Here is a 6,000-nt window from a genome sequence, read left to right as displayed (position 1 = left end):
ATTCGTACATTTTACCCTGAAAACCCCCGTTTACAGACGTCGCGCAACCGCTTTTGTTTCAACCCAGCCATAAAAAGAAGGTAAGTAATTATATTTATTGTTCAAAATGTTTGTCATTTTTAGCTTAGAATCAATAATTCATGTCAAATATTGTTTAAAAAAACGACTTAAAAAAATTATTTACTCGCATATTTTAAAGTATTAAACAAATTACGTCACAATGAAACAATTGGCGTCTGTAAAAAACTCATGGATATCTACCTCTTAACTATCACTTAATTGTATTGTTTTTTGGTTACTGTCACCTTTTCCCCAATATTTTAGATGACAAATAATCGATCCAAACAAAGAAACATTGGGAAAAAAACGTTTAAAAGGGTAAATATATGAAAATGAAAATCTCGAGTTCTCCTTGACGTCTGCGATTTCTGCATCGCGACCCTTGTTATATTACCATGTTTCACCCATAAAATCCCGAAAAAATCCAGCTGTGGCCATTCACACCTGTGTCTTGACACTTGATGATACATGCTATATGTTTTTGGATCGAAACAAGGTAAGTACACAATAATAGCTCGTCAAAATCATGGAGTCTTTAATTCTGCTCTCGCGTGCTCTCACCTCCAGTTAGGGTTTTGCGGTTTAAAAAAAAATTTTTTTTTTTTTAAATGCCCTCCTGTTCAAATTTTTCTTCCCCCAGAAAATTGACACCTTAAACTTTCCAATGATGTATCACACGTGCAAATCGGACGATTTTGAAATTCGGACAAATTGGGGGTCTCAGAGCAGAACTTCAAATCACTTAACTGTTTTCCGCCATATGGATATACAGTATTTTTCAATATGCTGGTGATGCACTGAATCTCTTAACTCTACTATCTTTGCTGTTGTTGTTTTTTTTCATTTAAATAAAAATCACAGACATATTGTGGATACGTCATTCAAGAAATGTTTAGGGCAAGTGACTATTTTTGGTAACAAAAAACAAAATATTATTATTATTATATTGTAGCATCTAATGCTAATGCTAAACCGCTAATGCTAATGCTAGAGAAAAGGCGAATGTTATGCTCACGCTCCGAGCCACCTAGCATCGCATATGCAACGGCGTCACAACCCCCTTCCCTCCTCCTCTCTCCGCTCTGCTCTCTCGCGTCATTCAACAAAATTGTAGTAACAAACGCCTTCACATCCTCAGTAACGGTAATGGCGTTGCTGGGATGAGAAAAGTAATTAATTAGATTACTCACTACACAACAAAAATAACACCCTTAGTAACACCCTTAAACTCTAAAGCCGTTATAACAACACTGGCAACAAGTAATGTAATTGTGCTTTTTCATGTAAAATTACAATGTAGAACCTTGTGTGTTCACCTTGTTACACAAACAGTTCAAGTTTGAGGGAACAGTAGATGTTATTTTTTTTATTTAGATACGTTTTTTTTTTTTTACTGGAATTAAATCCAGCCATCAATTTTCTATTAAGCTTTTCTATTAAGCTCTTACTCAAATCCGTAACTTTTTAAGGGGAACCACAGATAGAAATACTTGTAGTTCTAAAAAGATAAATGTTAGGATGAGTTATAGGATGAGTTATAATAATTTGATATTAAAACCCCCCTTGCTGTTTTCGTTTTTATAAAATTTGTAAAATTGGTTTAACTAGTAGGTCGCCGTTGTTGTTGACAACGCAATACACTCTGGGCGGTGACGTTATTGGGTTGCGCTGCTGGGCTTCCAGAGTATAACTCAAGCGACATAAACATATCTGTTCAGCCTTTTCAATTTGAACCCGGGAGGAATATTAATGAGCAGGACAGCACTGTCGATATTTAACAAAACCAGCAGCAAAAGCAAAATTAACAGGAAAGACACAATGAGAAACACGAGAGTAGGACAAAACCGGTAGTGGTTATGTGACAAATTCACCTAGTGTCAGTGACAGCAGTCAAGAACTCCAATTTTTGTTTGCAGATCTTCACGGTAAACTACTGTGTGATCAAACTTATTCGAATATAATTATGGAGATTGTTAGCATCCAGAACTGTTGTGTGCTTTACATACAGTGAAACACAGCAGTTTGATTATTTTTGCAGATAGCCCGTGCATCACAGCACATGAAAACTTTGATGCCGTTTGCCTCAACAGAGATGTCTAATGGGCTCTGCCTCCGTGACCGAGAGAGTGCTGCCTTACTCGATCTGAATCGGGTCACCAACAATCATATTTTTGTCACGTAAAAGCACTGTCCAGATTGATGAACGTCCTGCTGGTGTTGCAACATTTTGCGCCCTTATCAGATGTTGCTCCCGAAGCGTTTGTGGCGATGAATAAGCACTCTTTTACATTCAGATGGACTCTCATTATCCAAAAGGTGCCAAATAAACAAGTTCCATCATAAACATACATATATAACATGAATATGACATAAATAAATGCTTAAGACGGATAAGCGACACGGAAAACGAATGAATGGATGTATTAAATTTAGTTTGAATGCTGGCTATTCGTATCATTTTTTGCCCAACAGATTATAATAACGCCTTATTTTGCACATTGAGATATAAGAGGACTCGTGGACTTTATTTAGACTTAAAATACGTTCACTGCATACGGATAGCATCGAAAACCACGCTCTTGATTAACATTAACTAACACCAGAAGGACCATGTTATTTTTTTCTGCATCGATAGTATGTGTACTGTTTATCGATCTATTAGCTGAAATAAGTAACTCAAGTCCTCAGATGAAAACCAACAAATCTGTTACGGTTCGCGAAGGCCGAAGCAAAGTTGGACCAAAGCAGACAACAATAACAGATGGATTGCGTAACAAAGGTTTATTGAACATACAAAAAAAAACACGTGATTGCGAAAAGGACGACCAAAAAAAAAAAAAAAAAGGGTCAGTGACAGTAGGTCAGGATCAATAAAAATAAAAAAAATACAAACAGAAGGAAAACCGCGGTGAGAGGCAGATAAACGAAAAAAACAAGATCGAGGATGGAACTTGCAACAAAGGGATCGAGAATACTAACTGTCAAATGGCAGCAAGTCAATATCTCGGCAACCCGCCTAGGATCGGTTTAAAGACACTGCTGATGAGTTGGAATTGGATGCAGGCATGACATCGGGAACTCCTCCCACAGCTCTGTAACAAAACAATCTGACCAGTTGCAGAATGTGACAAAATCATGCCAGTCGTTATACTAGCTTCGCTAGTATAGAGCACAGCTATTCTCCCAGTACAACCCAGCCACGTCATCACTAGGGTTGGGCATCGTTTGAAATTGAACGATTCCGGTTCCAATTCCAGTTCAATGGCTCGATTCCGGTTCCGAACGATTGTTGATTCCTATTCTTTGAAGAAGCAGGGTCAAAAAAAAAAAAGGCAGGGTCAAAAAAATTTATAGTTTAGAAATTAATAGTTTATATTAATGTCTTCTCGATCTTTTGTAATTATATGAAAGCCGGTGTTGTACATAATTGGTCGTTCAGCTACTTTTGTATGATATAGTTATGTTGCAAATGTTGCACTGAGCTGACTGGTATTTTTAATTTTTTTTTTTTGTAAAGTTAAGCCAAACTTTTGCGTGCCGCCACACCATGTCCATTGTTGTAATCAAGTTGCAATGCACAAACATGCGATTCTTGTGGCTTCTTCTTCGTGGTTTACGGCAGCATTTTTTTTCCGCTCGACGGTTTGGGCATCGAAACATGGAATCGAAATTTAATAATTCGAACGGTTCCGGGAGAACCGAAGTGTTAGAACCGGGTCCCATCGATGCTCGATACTCGATGCCCAACCCTAGTCATCACTCCCAGCGTGCATTGCCCACATAGAAGATGGTGCCCTCCATAGGTCAAAACATGTACTAAATATTATAGTTTTTTTTTTCTTCTAATTTCCACATCGTTTGTGAATAGTGCTTGAATTGAGTTTTTATAGGATATACACAAAAAATTGAGATCAGGGAAAAATACAGTATGACAGTGATGGCTTCTACGGAGCCCCCCGGGTGCCAGGGTAGAAAAAATAAAAAATCATAGCTAATCTGTACCCAGAGATTACTAATCTGTACCCACAGTTTACTAAACTGTACCCACATTTTACTAATCTGTACCCACAGATTACTAAACTGTACCCACACTTTAGCAATCTGTACCCACAGTTTACTAATCTGTACCCACAGATGACTAAACTGTACCCACAGTTTACTAAACTGTACCCACAATTTACCAAACTGTACCCACAGATTACTAAAATGGGGTTTTAAAAGGTAACTATTGCACATTTTCTTTGGTAGCCGTCTACATTTTCAGGTGTCATCAATCAATATGGCATGTTGTGTGTTAGTAGCCGCTAATGCGGCTACTAAAAATAGCTAACTGACAAATAAACACTACTTGAATTAAGCATGCACGGACACGACAGCAGCACAGAAAATGTGCAAACACAACATGCCATATTGATTGATGACACCTGAAAGACGCCTACCAAAGAAAACGTGCAATAGTTACCTTTTAAAACCCCTTTGTTTGCCGAGGGCAAATGGTGCAGATGGTTGCTCGGTCGGTCCCTCGGCGTTTGGACTCGGAGTACCCGCTTAACATTGGTGACTACTGTTTCCAGGTCATTGCTAAACTGTGGGTACAGATTAGTAAACTGTGGGCACAGTTTAGTAATCTGTTAATCTGTGGGTACAGATTATTAAACTTTGGGTAGTTTAGTAAACTGTGGGTACAGATTAGTAAACTGTGGGTACAGTTTAGTAATCTGTGGGTACAGATTGCTAAACTGTGGGTACAGTTTACTAATCTGTGGGTACATTTTACTAATCTGTGGGTACAGTTTAGTAATCTGTGGGTACAGATTAGTAAACTGTACCCACAGATTAGTAAACTGTGGGTACAGATTAGCTATGATTTTTTATTTTTTCTATCCTGGCACCCGGGGGGCTCCGTAGGCTTCATATTGCTAGGCTGAATTTAACTGAAGTTTGTAATGTTGTTTCAGCCAAAATCCTGCTTGGATTTTGCGAGAAAACTTTGCTTTTATTTTCCCTTTTTGATTGCCGACACCATAGTCTATTGTTTCAAAGTCGAATACCCTACAGAGTAAAGAGATGGAAAATAGTTGCTGGATGTTGACGATGTGTCATCTGTTACGGTTGGCTAGTCTGAGAGCTGTGAAATCATCCCAATGTGTTCCCTACTTGCTGCACAAAGCTAAAATGTCAACATTTAACAATGTTTAATCGACGTGTGACCAAATACGTCCTTGGAGGAAATAGCAGTAATACACAGTGGGAGAATTAACTTAAAACATCCATGTAACACATGCTTCATCCCAATTACTTCCATGCGAGCCATGTAAATCTGACTGGCTGTTCATGCCAAGAATTTCATAACCGTACATCAGCATTAATTCCTCTGATGAAATGGGTGTTGTATTTAATATGCAAAAGGCATCGTGGCCATTACCAGCCTTGTGTTTCATCTCCAGTCCTGCATGTCAGCGTTAATCAAATCTAAACGTTGACAACAAAACATTTCCTAATCAATATGGCGTAAGAGGGATCCTTTGATGGCGGAATTTTAATCTGTATACCCCCGTGTGCGTCTTAATCTGTGTCAATATCCTGTTAGTGTCCCTCTCGAGCAACTCTATTAATTTTTCTTAATGTGCTTGCAGGCTTTCTTTATTTAAAGCACATCTTTTGTGTTCTATTGTTCCCCAGGCCATTAGATTGAGTGGAGTCAAATCCAATTACCGCAAAGGTTGTTCAGTGAGCGCAAATATCAGCTATTTTTAGGGAAAAAATAAGGGAGAGCAATACTGCTGTTTAACGCCAAACAGAAGTAGGACTTAGATGCAACACCTCAAGTGTGATCCAGAGAAACTGAAGAGTGACAAAGAATGGGATGACGTGAGAGATAACAGAATGGGGATGATCAACAGGGAGAAAGGAGGCCCTTCACTTCATCTATGGAGCAAC

The sequence above is a fragment of the Corythoichthys intestinalis genome, chromosome 9, assembly GCF_030265065.1.
Source record: "Corythoichthys intestinalis isolate RoL2023-P3 chromosome 9, ASM3026506v1, whole genome shotgun sequence".
Taxonomy (NCBI): domain Eukaryota; kingdom Metazoa; phylum Chordata; class Actinopteri; order Syngnathiformes; family Syngnathidae; genus Corythoichthys; species Corythoichthys intestinalis.
Note: the sequence above shows the minus strand (reverse complement) of the source record.